General features: G+C 39.9%; 1 long non-coding RNA gene across 1 annotated transcript; it reads left to right on the top strand.

The window, feature by feature from the left end:
• The first annotated feature begins 11,253 nt into the window (after nt 1–11,253).
• LOC119471829 lies at nt 11,254–13,831 on the top strand. The gene is made up of 3 exons (XR_005200916.1): nt 11,254–11,292; nt 13,269–13,273; nt 13,713–13,831. It is a non-coding gene; the product is annotated as an uncharacterized LOC119471829 (long non-coding RNA).
• Nucleotides 13,832–17,632: the final 3,801 nt, after the last annotated feature.

Raw genomic sequence — 17,632 nt, forward strand, 5'->3', positions numbered from 1 at the left:
CCTGGAGAAAAGAAATCCAAACCCAAAATAAAGTATCCAAGAATCTCTATGAAGAAACTGAAGACCCGGGAAATAAAAGCCACGATAACATGCGAGGATCAGGGAGAAGTAGGATCAACGTTTTTAGAGTTAGTTGGGTTTTTGTTTGTTTATTTGTTTTGTTTTGTTTGAGGCAAAGTCTCACTCTGTCGCCCAGGATGGGGTGCAGTGGTGTGATCTCAGCTTACTGCAACCTCAGTCTCCTGGGTTCAAGTGATTCTCCTGCTTCAGCCTCCCCGGTGGCTAAGATTACAGGCCTGTCACATAGTAGGTGCTCAATAGGTATTTGAGGAATGGGTGGATGAATGGATGGATAGATGGCTGGGATTACAGGTGCTAACATGCCCAACTGATTTTTTTTTTTTTTTGTATTTTTAATAGAGACAGGATTTTGCCGTGCTGGCCAGGCTGGTCTCGAACTCCTGACCTCAAATAATCCGCTTGCCTTAGCCTCCCAGAGTGCTGGGATTACAGGCTTGAGCCACTGCACCCAGCCTAGAGTTAGTTGTTTTTGTAAAGGGTCTTTACCCTTATACAACTTCGACCATATTATAAATTAGTGGTTCTCAATCCAGAGTGATTTTTCCCCTGGGACATTTAGCAGTTTCTGCAGACATTGTTAATTGTTGCATCTGGGGTTATTCTAGTGGCATCTAGTGAGTAGAGGTCCGGGATGTTGCTAAACTTTCTGCAGTGCTCAGGACAGCTCCCCATAACAAAGAATTATCTGGCCCTGATAGTCCACAGTGCTGAAGTTGAAAAATCCTATTATAAATGGGGATAGGGCAGGCCTAACAAGTGTCTATAGAGGATGCGAATTCACTTATTTGTTTGTTCATTTATTCGTTTATGCTTTCAGCAAATACTTACTGAGTCCTCACTATGTTTGAAACACCATTCTGCATATAGTTGAAGCCCACCAGTTACACATTAACCAAAAATTATCACCTCAAATAGGCAGCCTAGTTATGTTCCTGTTACCCAGCTTAAAAGTTTTACCATTAGAATGGCGACAAAGCTGGTCTTATTGTCTTCAGAAAGAAGATATTAAAATACATGGATATTATTTGCAAGGATGGCCACTAAAATATTGTTTGTAATAGTGGAAACAACCTAAATGTCAACAGAATGGTTGTCTAATTGTAACACAGTGTAACAATGGCATACTGAGCTGCCAATAAAAAAGAAAGGCAAATATCTTTGTGGTGACATGGAAAACAACAGTGGAGATATTCTTAACTGGATTTGTTTTTCAGAATCGCAGTTAGAATAAGACTGATGCAATGTGTGTTTTTTAAAAATTGGCGTTGGGGGCGGGAAGAGAGAGAGAGAGTGAGTTTGCTTGCATGTGCATGCAATTGCTAGAGAAATTCTCACTCAATTCTTAATAATGGCTACCTCTAGAGAGTAAGAAACAAAAACTGTAATGTGTTCATTGGTAATAGCTCTCTATCTAATTCCACCTTTTCATACTGATCAGCTTCTCCCAGGTTCAACATTATTATCGATAGTCAAGTCACCAACTTCTAGAGATCCTTCAACTTGTAGAACAATATCCATGATTTACTGTTAAATCCATGACCCTTTAAAACTTGCCTCTAGCCCGTCTTCACAAGCTCTTCATGGGAGCTGCTTTCCCTGCCTCAGCCACAGTTCCTATGACCATCTCCCTGGAACTTAAGCCAGTGAACTCACCAGGACTGCATCACACCATATTCTATCAAAACAGGCTCACCTCTGTGCCTGGAAAACAGTCCTTCTTTTTTTCTATGTGTCTTAGTAGAAAAAAAAGGTGAGACGACTGTGATCATAAATAATCCCCAAATCTCCGTGGCTTAAAATAACCAAGGCTCATTTCTCACTCACCAATGGGCATGTCTGTGCATTTGCAGGTTGGTTGGGAAGCTTTGCTCTGTATCATCCTCACTCAAGGAGCTCAACTTAAGGATCTCTGCTTTCAGGAAGGAAAAAAAAGGAAGACATGTTGACTAATACACTGGTAATTATTTCTATTCATATTTTATTGGCCAAAGCAAGTCATATGGGTATACACCATAAAAAGAGGTACAGAAGTTCAATCCTATTATTTGCTTGGGAGGTAGAGAGTCACACTTGGAGAACATGAGTTCTATAATTGTTGGATGTAATAGTCTATACATGTCCACTAAGTCAAGTTTGCTAATTGTGTTTAAATAATGTATATTCTTTTGTTTTTTTAAAATTTTTATTGTAATTTAGGTTCTGGGGTACATGTGCAGATCATGCAGGATTGTTGCATGGGTACATACATGGCAAGGTAGTTTGCTGCCTTCCTCCCCTATCACCTATATCTGGTATTCCTCCCCACCCTACCCACCCCCCACTGTCCCTCCCCTATTTCCCACCAACTGACTGAAGTATGTAATGCTTCCCTTCCTGTGTCCACATGTTCTCATTGTTCAACACCCACCTATGAATGAGAACATGAGGTGTCTGGTTTTCTGTTCTTGTGTCAGTTTGCTGAGAATGGTGGTTTCTAGATGCATCCATGTCCCTATGAAGGACACGAACTCATCATTTTTTATTGCTGCATAGTATTCCATGGTATATATGTGCCACATTTTCTTTATCCAGTCTATCATTGATGGACATTTGGGTTGGTTCCAAGTCTTTGCTATTGTAAACAGTGCTGCAATGAACATATGCATGCACGTGTCTTAATAGAACAATTTCTAATCCTTTGGGTATATACCCAGTAATGGGATTGCTGGGTTGAATGGTATTTCTATTTCTAGGTCCTTGAGGAATCACCACACTGTCTTCTACAATGGTTGCACTAATTTACACTCCCACCAACAGTGTAAAAGTGTTCCTATTTCTCCACATCCTCTCCAGCATCTGTTGTCTCCAGATTTTTAAATGACCACCATTCTAACTGGCGTGAGATGGTATCTCAATGTGGTCTTAATTTGCATTTCTCTAATGACCAGTGATAATAAGAATTTTTTCATAAGTTTGTTGGCCTCATGTATGTCTTCTTTTGTAAAGTATCTGTTCATATCCTTTGCCCGCTTTTGAATGGGCTTGTTTGTTTTTTTCTTGTAAATCTGTTTTAGTTCTTTGTAGATTCTGGATATTAGCCCTTTGTCAGATAGGTAGATTGCAAAAATTTTTTCCCATTCTATTGGTCGCCGGTTCACTCTAATGATTGTTTCTTTTGCTGTACAGAAGCTCTGGAGTTTAATTAGATCCCATTTGTCTATTTTGGCTTTTGTTGCCAATGCTTTTGGTGTTTTAGCCATAAAGTCCTTGCCTATACCTATGTCCTGAATGGTTTTGCCTGGGTTTTCTTCTAGGGTTTTTATGGTGTTAGGTCTTATGTTTAGATCTTTAATCCATCTGGAGTTAATCTTAGTGTAAGGTGTCAGGAAGGGATCCAGTTTCTGCTTTCTGCACATTGCTAGCCAGTTTTCCCAACACCATTTATTAAACAGGAAATCCTTTCCCCATTGCTTGTTTTTGTCAAGTTTGTCAAATATCAGATGATTGTAAATGTGTGGTGTTGCCTCTGAGGCCTCTGTTCTGTTCCATTGGTCTATGTCTCTGTTTTGGTACCAGTACCATGCTGTTTTGATTACTGTGGCCTTGCAGTATAGTTTGAAGTCAGGCAGAGTGATGCCTCCAGCTTTGGTCTTTTTGCTTAGGATTGTCCTGGCTATGTGGGCTCTCTTTTGGTTCCATATGAAGTTTGAAGTGGTTTTTTCCAGTTCTGTGAAGAACGTCATTGGTAGCTTAATGGGGATAGTGTTGAATCTATAAATTACTTTGGGCAATATGGCCATTTTCACGATATTGATTCTTCCCAACCATGAGCATGGAATGTTTTTCCATCTGTTTGTGTCCTCTCTTATTTCCTTGAGCAGTGGTTTGTAGTTCTCCTTGAAGAGGTTCTTTACGTTCTTGTTAGCTGTATTCCTAGATATTTTATTCTCTTTGTAGAAATTGTGAATGGCAGTTCATTCTTGATTTGGCTCTCTGTTTGTCTGTTATTGGTGTATAGGAATGCTTGTGATTTCTGCACATTGATTTTGTATCCTGAGACTTTGCTGAAGTTGCTTATCAGTTTCAGGAGATTTTGGGCTGAGACGATGGGGTCTTCTAAATATACAGTCATATTGTCTGCAAATAGAGACAATTTGACTTCCTCTTTTCCTAATTGAATACCCTTTATTTCTTTCTTCTGCGTGATTGTTCTGGCTAGAACTTCCAATACTATATTTAATAGGAGTGGTTAGAGAGGGCATCCTTGTCTTGTGCCAGATTTCAAAGGGAATGCTTCCAGTTTTTGCCCATTCAGTATGATACTGGCTGTGGGTTTGTCGTAAATAGCTTTTATTATTTTGTGATACATTCCATCGATATCTAGTTTACTGAGGGTTTTTAGCATAAAGCGCTGTTGAATTTTATCGAAGGCCTTCTCTGCATCTATCGAGATAATCGTGGTTTTTGTCTTTGGTTCTATTTATGTGATGGATTATGTTTATAGACTTGTGTATGTTGAACCAGCCTTGCATTCCCAAGATGAAGCCTACTTGATTGTGATGAATAAGCTTTTTGATTTGCTGTTGCATTTGGTTTGCCAGTATTTTATTAAAGATTTTTGCATCGATGTTCATCATGGATATTGGCCTGAAATTTTCTTTTTTAGTTGAGTCTCTGCCTGGTTTTGGTATCAGGATGATGTTGGTCTCATAAAATGAGTTGGGGAGGATTCCCTTCTTTTGGATTGTTTGGAATAGTTTCAGAAGGAATGGTACCAGCTCCTCTTTGTAAGTCTGGTAGAATTTGGCTGTAAACCCGTCTGCACCTGGACTTTTTTTGTTGGTAGGCTATTAACTTCAGCCCTTGTTATTGGTCTATTCAGCATTTCAACTTCTTCCTAGTTTAGTCTTGGGAGAGTGCAAGTGTCCACAAATTTCTCCATTTCTTCCAGATTTACTGGTTTGTGGGCATAGAATTGTCTGTAGTAATCTCTGATGGTAGTTTGTATTTCTGTGAAATCAGTGGTGATCTCCCCTTTACTGTTTTTTGTTGCATCTATTTGATTCTTCTCCCTTTTCTTTTTTGTTTATCTGGCTAGCGGTCTATTTTGTTGATCCTTTAAAAAAGCCAGCTCCTGGATTTGTTGATTTTTTTTGAAGAGTTTTTTATGTCTCTATCTCCTTCAGTTCTGCTCTGATCTTAGTTCTTTCTTGTCTTCTGCTAGCTTTTGAGTTTTTTTGATCTTGCTCCTCTGACCCTTTCAATTTTGATGATAGGGTGTCGATTTTAGATCTTTCCTTGCTCCTCATGTGGTCATTTATTGCTATGAATTTCCCTATAGATGCTGCTTTAAATGTGTCCCAGAGATTCTGGTAAGTTGGGTCTTTGTTCTCGTTGGTGTTGAAGAACATCTTTATTTCTGCCTTCATTTCATTGTTTATCCAGTCTACATTCAGGAGCCAGTTGTTCAGTTTCCATGAAGTTGTGCAGTTTTGAATTAGTTTATTAATCCTGAGTCCTAATTTGATTGCACTGTGATCTGAGAGACTGTTTGTTATGATTTTCATTCTTTTGCATTTGCTGAGGAGTGATTTACTTCCAATTATGTGGTCTCTTTTAGAGTAAGTGCGATGTGGTGCTGAGAAAAATATATATTCTGTGGATTTGGGGTGGAGAGTTCTATAAATGTCTATTAAGTTTGCTTGCTCTAGATATGCATTCCAGTCCTGGATTTCCTTGCTGATTTTCTTTCTCATTGATCTAATATTGAAACAAAGTGTTAAAGTCTCCTACTATTATTATGTGGGAGTCTAAGTCCCTTTGTAGGTCATTAAGAACTTGCTTTATGTATTTGCGTGCTCCTGTATTGGGTGCTTTATATATCTGGGTGCTCCTGTAATATGTATATATATATATATACACACACACACACGCATACATATATATATTACATATATATTTAATACATATATTTATATATATAATATATTCATATTATCTAAAATATATATATTATGAATAGTTAGCTCTTCTTGTTGTATTGATCCTTTTATCATCATGTAATGCCCTTCTTTGTCTTTTTTGATTTTTGTTGGTTTAAAGTCTGTTTTATCAGAGACTAAGATTCCCATTCCTACTTTTTTTTTGCTCCCATTTGCTTGGTAAATCTTCTTCCATCCCTTTATTTTGAGTCTGTGTGTGTCCTTGCACATGAGATGGGTCTGCTGAATACAGCACACAGATGGTTCTTGGCTTTTTATCCAATTTGCCAGTCTGTGTCTTTTGATTAGGGCATTTAGTCCATTTACATTTCATGTTAATATTGTTATGTGTGAATTTGATCCTGCCATTTTGTTACTGGTTGGTCATTTTGCTGTTTGGTTGGCATAATTTCTTCACTGTGTTGTTGGTCTTTACCATTTGGTTCTTTTTTTTGCAGTGGCTGGTACTGGTTTTTCCTTTCTGTGTTTAGTGCTTCCTTCAGGAGCTCTTGTAAGGCAGGTCTGGTAGTGACAGAATCTCTCAGCAATTGCTTGTCTGTAAAGGATTTTATTTCTCCTTCACTTATGAAGCTTAGTTTGGCTGGATATGAAATTCTAGGTTGAAAGTTCTTTTCTTTAAGGATGTTGAATATTGGCCCCCATTCTCTTCTGGGTTGTAGGGTTTCTGCTGAGAGATCTGCTGTGAGTCTGATGGGCTTCCCTTTATGGGTAACCCGACCTTTCTCTCTGGCTGCCCTTAGCATTTTTTCCTGCATTTCAACCCTGGTGAATCTGATGATTATGTGCCTTGGGATTGCTCTTCTAAAGGAGTATCATTGTGGTGTTCTCTGTATATCCTGTATTTGAATGTTGGCCTGTTTTGCTAGGTTGGGGAAGTTCTCTTGGATAATACCCTGAAGAGTGTTTTCCAGCTTGGATTCATTCTCTCTGTCACATTCAAGTACACCAATCAAGTGTAGATTAGGTCTTTTCACATAATCCCATATTTCTTGGAAGCTTTGTTCATTTCTTTTCACTCTTTTTTCTCTTTTCTTGCCTTCTTGTTTTATTTCATTGAGTTGATCTTCAATCTCTGATATCCTTTCTTCTGCTTGATCTATTTGGCTACTGAAATTTGTGTATGCTTCACAAAGTTCCTGTGCTGTGTTTTTCAACTCCATCAAGTCATTTATGTTCTTCTCTAAGCTGGTTATTCTAGTTAGCATTTCATCTAACCTTTTTTCAAGGTTTTTAGTTTCTTTGGATTGGGTTAGAACATGTTCCTTTAACTCAGAGAAGTTTGTTATTACCCACCTTCTGAAGCCTGCTTCTGTCAATTTGTCAAATTCATTTTCCATCCTGCTTTGTCCCCCTTGCTGGTGAGGAGTTGTGATCTCATTGTGGGGGAGAGGCATTCTGGTTTTTGATGGTTTCATCCTTCTTGCGCTGGTTTCTTCCCATCTTGTTGGATTTATATAGCTTTGATCTCAGGTAGCTACTTGGGGAGGCAGCCTTTCCTTTGTCTGCCTGCAGAGGCGCTGCTGGGCTGCCCTGGATTCATTGGAGCTGCTGCGTATTTTTCCTGTGTCTTGTATTACTCAGGAAAATTAGGCTGCCTTCTGCAATGGCAGCTGCCCTTCCCCCTGCCGAGCTCGATTGTTCCTGGTCGCTCTCTAACTGATGTTCTGGGTGTGAAACTCTGGAGTGAGAGTTTTTTAGCCTGCTAAGCTTTGTCAGGGGAGACCCGTCCTGCCGTATGGCCTGTTTCCCTGCTTTCAGTTGCCCGTCTTTCTGGGGGGGAGGGTAGCTCCATCCCACTGGCTTTCTGGCTTTCTCAGCATTTGCCAGTGCTTCTACCTAGATCTATGCCGACAGCCCCGATGCTGGCTGAAGTTGCTGTTCTGCCCTGTTCAGGCAGCTCACTGAGGCTTTTCAGCCTGGCAAAGATCGCCTGTTCCATGGGTTGTAGAGGGCTTGGGTGGAGCACTGTATCCAAACTGAATTCCCAGAGTGGGAGATCTACCAGTCATCTGGTCAATTGCACGCACCTCCTGGTTGGGGCAGTACCCCGCCTTGTGTCAACTTACCCTATTTGGTTTATACCTACTCTCCAACCAAACCCACAAAATCAACCTGGTACCTCATTTGGAATTGTGGAGACCACTTGGCTTCTGCATCTCTCTTGCTGGGAGCTGCATTCTGGAGCTGCCACTTATTCGGCCATCTTGGCTTCCAGTCCATAATGTATATTCTTACTCATGTATCTGTTTACATCTTCTTGTAGTTTTGTCAATCTTAGTTTTATATATATATATATATATATACATATATATACACACACACACACACACACATATGCACATATATATACATACAAACACACACACACATATGCACATATATATACATACACACACACACACACACACACACACACACACATATATTTTCTTGAGATAGAGTTTTGCTCTTGTCACCCAGCCTGGAGTGCAATGGCATGATCTCAGCTCACTGCAACCACTGCCTCCTGGATTCAAGCCATTCTCCTGCCTCATCCTCCTGAGTAGTGGGGATTACAGACATGTGCCACCACACCCGGCTAATTTTTGTATTTTTATTAGAGATGGGGTTTCGCCATATTGGCCAGGATGACCTCAATCTCTTGACCTCGTGATCTGCCTGCCCGGGCCTCCCAAAGTGCTGAGATTACAGGTGTGACCACTGCGCCTGGTGAGTTTTATATTTTTGGAGCTATATTGTAAGATGTGTACAAGTTTCATAATCATTTTACTTTCTCATGAATTAAAATTTTTGTCATTCTGCTAATGCTTTTTACCTTAAAGTCTACTTTGTCTAATATTAATATAGATAACATAAATATAATTTTTGTTAATATTTATACTTTTTACTCTTTAATTTCAACATAATACAAATATTTTAGGTATGTTTCTTATAAACAGTACACAGATTTTTATCCAATTCAATCTTTGATTTTTAATTGAAGTACTTAATTTACTTACATTTAATTACTGATATCTTTGAATTTAAATGTACCATGTTATTAAGTGTTTTCAATCATCCCACCTGCTCTCTGTTCTCTTCATCCTCACATTTTGCCTGCTTTTGGAAAACACTGTTTTTCCCTCCATTATCTTGGAAGTTGTGTATTCTTTTAGTATTCTTTTAGAGGTTATCCAATAGATCACAGTATGTGTCTCTGAGTTAGCAAAGGCTAATAATGTTAATTGGTACTTTCATTTTCTTCCATAATAGCACAAGGACCTTAGAACATTTCACTTCATTTACTTCCTCTCCTGATTTGTGTGCAATTTTAATATATTTTAATTTTTTAAATCTTCAGCAGTGTTACATTGTTTCATATGGTATAATTCATTTAGACTTCCTCAAATGAACCTTCATGCTGGACCTCATTTCTTTCCGCATCTATATAACCTATCATCCTTAATCATCGTCCTTCTGTTTAAAGAACATCCTTTAGTATTTGATGCTGGTGAAGAATCCTGAAAATGTCTTAATTTCACTTTTATTAATGAAGGCTATTTTCACTGAACGTAGAATTCTAGAGCTGACAGTTATTTTATTTCAGCACTTGAAAGATATTTAAATTCCACTAATTTCTAGTTTTCATTGTTTCTATCAAGAAGTAAGCTAACAGTCTATTACATTTTTTCAGATAGTGACAGCTGCTTGTGACGTTTTTTCTTTGTCTTTGGTTTTCATCTGTTTTAGTGTGATGTACCCAGGTGTGGCTTTTAAAAATTTCTCCTGCTTGCAGCTCCCAGTGCTTCTAAGATTTGTGGCTTGTTGTCTTTAATCAATTTTGGCAATTTTCAACAATTTTCTCTTCAAATGTTGTTATTGTACCATTCTCTTTCTCTTCTCCTTCTGAAATTTTAATTCTCAGTTTATCTCCATATCTCTTACTCTCTGCAGCATTGCTATCCTTTTGTCTCTCCATGTTTCATCCTGATATTTTCTTCTAACCTGCTTTCCAGTTTATCAGTTTTCCTTACAGCTGTGTATAATTTTTTGTTAAACCAAGTAAAGAGCATCCACTGAGCTCTTTGCTTTTGTTAATATATTTTTCAATTCTAAATTTCTCACTGGTTATTTTCTAAATCTTTTTTGCCCTTTTTTAAAGTTTTCAGTTCTCAGCCAAATTTGTTATTTTTTGTCTCCTTACGTGTAGCAAATATAATGACTTTAAAGTCTGTATCTGATAAATCCATTAACTAGAGTTCTGTGGGATTGTTTCTATGACAGTTGTTTCTGCTGGATCTTTCATGTTTTCTTATTTCATTAGGTGCCTGATTATTCTCTTGTGTGCTAAAATTGTATATGAAAAGTTGGTTGAGTAATGTAAACTTACTGTGTTATATTCCTCCTGAGAGTACAGGCATCCCTCAGCATCCACAGCAGGACTGGTTCCAGGACCCACTACAGATACCAAAATCCACTCAGATTTCATTCCCACAGCCAGCCCTGTGGAATCCAGGGATATAAAAGTCAGCCTTCCACATATAAGTGAGTTTGACATCCTGTAACTACTGTCTTTTATATTTACGTTTGGTTGCAAATGCAGAGTTCACCAAAGCTTAATCCAGAGCAAGGCCCTAACTCGCTTCAATTCTATCAAGGCTGAGAATGACGAGGAAGCTGTAAGAAAAAATTGCAGACTAGGCCAGGCTCCGTGGCTCACGCCTGTAATCCCAACACTTTGGGAGGCTTAGGCAGGTGGATCACGAGGTCAGGAGTTCAAGATCTGCTTGGCCAAGATGGTGAAACCCCATCTCTACTAAAAATATAAAAATTAGCCGAGCACAGTGGCAGTCACCTGTAATCCCACCTACTTGGGAGACAGAGACGGGAGAATCACTTGAACCTGGGAGGCGGCGGTTGCAGTGAGCCAAGATCACACCACTGTACTCTAGCCTGGGTGACAGAGCAAGACCCTGTCTCAAAAAAAAAAAAAAGAAAAAGAAAAAAGAAAAGAAAAATTTCAGGCTAGCAAGGGTTGGTTTAAGAAATGTAAAGAAATAAACCATTTTCGTAACATAAAAGTGTGAGGTGATGCAGCAAGTGCTGATGCAGAAGCTGCGGCAAGTTATCCAGAAGATCTGGCTCAGATTAGGGGTGGTGGTGGTTGCACTAAACAACAGAGCATCAATGTAGACAAAACAGCCTTCTATTGGAATAAGATGCCATCTAGGACTTTCATAGCTAGAGAGGAGTGGGCTGGCTATATTTTACTTTTGAAATCAATGTATAGGTTGGGTGCAGTGGCTCATACTTTGGGAGGCTGAGGCGGGCAGATCATCTTAGGTCAGGAGTTTAAGACCAGCCTGGCTAACATGGTGAAACCCCGTCCCTACTAAAACTACAAAAAGTAGCCAGTGTGGTGGTGGGCACCTGTAATCCCAGCTACTCAGGAGGCTGAGGCGGGAGAATCACTTGAATCTGGGAGGTGAAGATTGTAGTAAGCCAACATTGCACTCCAGCCTGGGTGACAAGAGTGAAATTCTAAAAAAAAAAAAAAAAAAATCCGTGTATAAATGAGCCATACAGTAGAAACCCATGTTGTTCAAAGGTCAACTGTATTTATATTTGCTTTTGCAAGGTGCCTGGGGATGCGAGGATCTGACATCACCTTTATCCAATTTGAAGAATTAAGCTAATTGGATCTCAGCTGAAACCCTACAAAAATCTCATCTACTTTCATCCAAGTCATCCAGTCTTTTCTTTTTTTAAAATTTTTTTGGAGATGGGGGTCTCACTGTGCTGCCCAGGCTGGACAACATAGTCCAGTGGTACAAACATAGGTCACTGCAGCCTTGAACTCTTGGGCTCAAGGGATCTTCCCAAGTAGCTGGGACTATAGGTACATGCCGCTATGCTGGGCTAATTTTTTCATTCAGTCTTAAGATAAGACTTTCAGGGTCCCTAGCCTACCATGGGGGGGTTATATGTCTGCCCTCTCCTTTGGTGAGCACTGGATTCCAACTTGTGTTCACGTGGCCACGCAAAGTTGCCCAGGTGCTGCTTAGTCTCTCCAGTTCCTTTTTTTTTTTTTTTTTTTTTTTTTTTTGAGAGGGGGTCTCGCTCTGCACTCTCTCACCCCATGCTAGAGAGCAGTGGCATGATCTCGGCTCACTGCAACCTCCGACCTGGGTTCAAGAGATTCTCCTGCCTCAGCCTTCCAAGTAGCTAAGATTACAGGCACTCACCACCACACCCAGTTAGTTTGTTTTGTATTTTAGTAGAGATGGGGTTTCACCATGTTGGTCAGGCTCCTCTCAAACTCCTCACTTCAAGTGATCCTCCTGCTTTGGTCTCCCAGAGTGCTGGGATTACAGACATGAGCCACCATACCTCACCATCTCTCTAGTTCTTAGTTATCATACCCAGAAGCAGCAAATGTCCCAAGGGGAAAAGAGGCCCAGTTATTGGGCTTGCCTCCCTGAATACCCATCTTTCCTCAGATCTTCGTTGGTAATTCTTCATTGTCTTTTTAACTCTGATGCTTTCAAGCAGATTTTATTTTATTTTTTTCCCACTTTTGTAATTGTCCCCAGCAGGACAGTAGGTCTGAATTTAGTCTGCAATTACTGATAGTAGGAAATAGACATGTATGCTTCATTTTATCACAGTTTGCTTTACTGCACTTTGAAGATATTACAGTTTTTACAAATTGGAGTTTCACAGTAACCCTGCGTCGAGGAAGTCTTTAGGTGCCATTTTTCCAGCAGCATGTGCTTACTTTGTGTTTCTGTGTTATGTTTTGGTAATTCTCACAATACTTCAAAGTTTTTCATTATTATTATATTTGTTATGGTAATCTGTGCTCAGCGATCTTTGAAATTACTCTTGTAATCATTTTGGGGTGCCATGAACTGTACTCATATAAGATGATGAAGTTAATTGATAAATGTTGTGTGTTCTGACTTCTCCACCAATCAGCCATTCCCCATCTTTCACATTCTTTTCAGGCCTCCTTATTCTTTGAGACACAACAGTATTGAAATTAGGCTAATCAATAACCCTACAGTGTCTTCTAATGGTTCAAGTGAAAGCAAGGGTGGCATATCTCACAATTTAAATCAGAAGCTAGAAATGATTAAGCTCAGTGAGGAATGCATGTCAAAAGCTAAGACAGGCCAACAAAGAGGCCTCTTGTGTCAAACAGGTAGCCAAGTTGTGAATGGTAAGGAAAAGTTCTTGAAGGAAATTAAAAGTGCCTCTCCAGTGAACACACAAATGATAAGAGAGTAAAGCAGCCTTATTGCTGATATGGAGAAAGTTCGAGTGGTCTGGATAGAAGGTCAAACCAGCGACAACATTCCCTTAAGATAAAGCCTAATCCAGAGCAAGACCCTAACTCTCTTCAATTCTATGAAGGCTAAGAAAGGTAAGGAAGCTACAGAAGAAAAATTAGAAGCTAGCAGAGGTTGGTTCATGAAATTTAAGGACATAAGCCATTTCCATAACATAAATTGCAAGGTGAAGCAGCAAGTGCTGATGTAGAAGCTGCAGCAAGTTATCCAGAAGATCTGGCTAAGATCGTGGATGGTGGTGGCTACATTAAACAACAGAATTTCAATGCAGACAAAACATCTACTGGAACAAGATGCCATCTAGCTAGAGAGGAGAAAGCAATGCCTGGCTTCAAAGCTTCAAAGGACAGGCTGACTGTCTTATTAGGGGCTAATGCAGCTGGTGGCTTTAAGGTGAAGCCAATTGCTCATTTTCCATTCTGAAAAATCTTAGGACCCTTATGAATTATGCTAAATCCAGGCCAGGCATGGTGGCTTATGCCTATAATCCCAGCACTTTGGGAGGTCGAGGCAGGCAGATCACTTGAGCTCAGAAGTTCAAGATGGGCCTGGGCAACAGGGTAAAACCCCAACTCAAACAAATGCAAAAATTAGCTGTGTGTGGTGAAGTGTGCCTATAGTTCTGGCTACTCAGGAGGCTGAGGCAGGTGAATTGCTTGAGCCGGGGAGGCTGAGGTTACAGTGAGCCAAGATCACTCCAACCTGGGTGACAGGAGTGAAACCCTGTCTCAAAGAATTATGCTAAATCTATTCTGCCTGTGCTGTATAAATGAAACAACAAAGCCTGGATGACAGTACATCTGTCTGTGGCATGTTTCCTGAATATTTTAAGCCCACTGTTGAGACTTACTCCTCCAAGGAAAAAAAGGGATTCCTTTCAAAATATTACTTCTTATTGGCAAATGCATCTAGTCACTCAAAAGCTCTGAGAGAGATGTACAAGGAGAGTAATGTTTTCATGCTTGTTAACACAAACATCCATTCTGCAGTCCATCGAGCAAGAAGTCATTTCAACTTTCAAGTTCTATTACTTTAAGAAATACCTTTTTTAAGGCTACAGTTGTCATAGATAGTGATTTCTCCAATGGATCTGGGCAAAATCCATTGATAACCTTCTGGAAAGAATTTACCATTTAGATGCCATTGAGAACATTCATGATTCATGGGAAGAGGTCAGAATATTAACATTAGCAGGAGTTTGGAAGAAGTCGATTCTAACTCTCATGGATGACTTAGAGGAGCTCCAGACTTCAGTGGAGGAAGTCACTGCAGATATGGTGGAAACAGAAAGAAAACTAGAATTAGAAGTGGAGCCTGAAGATGTGCCTGAATTGCTGCATTCTTGTAATGGTTAATATTGAGTGTCAACTTGATTGGATTGAAGGATACAAAGTATTATTCCTGGGTGTGTCTGTGTCAGCTTCCCTACTTTTAAGGTTTTGAGACTTGGACTGTTTCCTTGCTCCTCAGCTTGGAGATGGCCTATTGCGGCACTTCACCTTCTAATCATGTGAGTCAATACTCCTTAAAAAACTCCCTTTCATCTATACGTCTATCCTATAAGTTCTGCCTCTCTAGAGAACCCTAATACAAATGTCATGATAAAACTTGAATGAAAGAGGAGCTGCTTCTTATGGATGAACAAATAAAGTGATTTCTTGAGATGGAGTCTACTCCTGGTAAAGATGCTGTGAACGTTGTTGAAATGACAATAAAGGATTTAGAATATTCTGTAAACTTAGTTAATAAAGAAGCAGCAGCATTTGAGAGGATTGACTCCACTTTTGAAAGAAGTTCTATTGTCATTAAATGCTATCAAATATGGTACAGGGAAATATTTTGTGAAAGGAAGTGTCCATTGACATGGCAAGCTTCGTTATTGTCATATTTTAATAACTTGCCACGGCCACTTCAAACTTCAGCAACCACCAGCCTGATCAGTCAGTAACCACTGCAAGATCTTCCCCAGGAAAAAGATTACAACTCACTGAAGGCTCAGATGATCATTAGCTTTTTTTATTTTAGCAGTGAATTATTTTTTAATTGAGGTATGTGCACTTTTAGACATAATGCTATTGCACACTCACTATAGTGTCAACATAACTTTTATATGCACTGGGAACCAAAAATTTGAACGATTCGCTTTGTTACAATTCTGGCCTTATTGTGACAGTCTGGAACCAAACTCACAATATCTCCAAGGTTTGCTGGCAAATGGAGGCAGTGGGGAGGCATACATGCATATACATGCCTTATGTGAGTGGCGGGCACTGAGGTTAACTAGGAAGCATGAGCCTATTTTTGCCTTGTGGCAATAAGGGCCTCATATTGCCAAATTTTTCCTTTTTTTTCAAAAGAAGTAGCAAAGAAAATGCAGGCCTTTAAAATGTGAAATCTCAATTTTCAATTGTTGGTTCAAAAAAAAAATTAACTCTCAACTAACCAAACAAGATGCCTTTGGGGGCTACACCCACCTGCCCTATAGGTTACTAATTTAAAATATCTGGGCTACAGTCTATGTTGATGGGAGAAGTGGGGTGAAAGTAGGTATTCCCTTGCCATTAAATTCTAACCTCTCAGTAGTCCAGGCTGTCTTTAATAAACACCAGACCATCATACAAAACATAGTTTTAATTTAATTTATTTATTTATTCATTTTTGAGTTGAGGGTCTTGCTGTATTGCTTAGTCTGGAGTGCAGTGGCACAATCATAGTTCACTGAAGCCTCAAACTGCTGGGCTCAAGTGATCCTCTCACCTCAGCCTCCTGAGTAGGCAGGACTACAGGTGCATGCCACCACACCAGGCTAATTTAAATTTATTTTTGTAGAGATGGAGTCTTGCTATGTTGCCCAGGCTGGTCTTAAACTCCTGGCCTCAAGCAATCTTCCCACCTCGGTCTCTCAAAGTACTATGATTATAGGAGTGAGCCACTACGCCTGACCAAAACACAGTTTTTAAATTTTCTTTGTTTTTTTCTTTTCCAAAACACAAGTTTTTAAACCAATTTATGTCTTTACTGAAATATCTTAAAAACGCCAAAGGCTGGGGTTTGGGTTCCATTCACAGCACCAACATTTGTGAAGTATCTTCTTCTCCTGTCTCTTTCTCAAGTCCTCCTCATGACATCTGTATTAGTCCATTCTCACACTGCTGTGAAGGCTGCCTGAGACCGGGTAATTTATAAAGGAAAGAGATTTAATTGACTCACATTTCAGCAGGGGTGGGAAGGTCTCAGGAAACTTACAGTCGTGGTGGAAGGGGGAAGCAAACACATCCTTCTTCACATGGCAGCAGGAGGGAGAAGTGCCAAGCAAAGGGGAAAAGCCTTTCATAAATCCATCAGAGCTCATGAGAACTCACTCACTATCACTAGAACAACATGGGGTATGTGGAGGAAGAGTTAAATATTAAATTTGAACTCAGTTGTACAGGGACACAAACAATGGTCACCAAGTCTTGGAACAGGTTGCGTGAGCCCCCTCAGGCGTTCATCCAGACTGTTTCGGAGACATCTGATTCTGTACATTAGCTATTGAAAAACAACAGACAATCACAAAAACAAGTTGACCTTTTTGTGTTCCTTGAGCCCAGTCACCAAGGGCCCTGGTGACTGGACCTCATGCCAAACATTGCAAAAAGAGCTAGGGTCCCAGACCACGCTGAAGCTTCATGAGACCTCTCCTTGTCTGTGAACAGATGAGTGCTCAACTCTGGAGCCCAGGCTGTTGCTTCTTGTCTGGTAATGAATCCTCCATAGTCTGGTGAGTGTAAATGTATGTATATATAGATATATATATCTTCTCCCTTCTTCCCTTCTCATTGCAATTTGCTTATATCATTTGCTTTTTATATCTGCATTGCCGTTGACATGGGATAAAGGTTGTTTACCCTTAAAGGTATTTCTTTTCCCTTCGCACATTTCCCTCGCACAGAACAGGGTAACCATCCCATGATTCAATTGCTTCCCACAGGGTCTCTCCCAAACATGAGGGGATTATGGGAACTACAATTCAAGATGAGATTTGGGTGGCAATACAGCCGAACCACATCAACAGCCCAGCAGCTACTTCAGTCTCCCTTAATTTATCTCTTGAATTCTCCTAAACTCAGTTCATCCCTGGCTCCTTCCTCTTATCCTCATTCTCACCTTCTGATCCATTCTGCTTTCCTTAGTAGGTAACTCCCTGCCTTCTCTTAGGTAGACCCATCAAGCCATCCTACCCACGGTACTGCACAA

Source organism: Cebus imitator, unplaced genomic scaffold, assembly GCF_001604975.1.
Source record: "Cebus imitator isolate Cc_AM_T3 unplaced genomic scaffold, Cebus_imitator-1.0 Scaffold76, whole genome shotgun sequence".
In the NCBI taxonomy this organism is placed as follows: Eukaryota; Metazoa; Chordata; class Mammalia; order Primates; family Cebidae; genus Cebus; species Cebus imitator.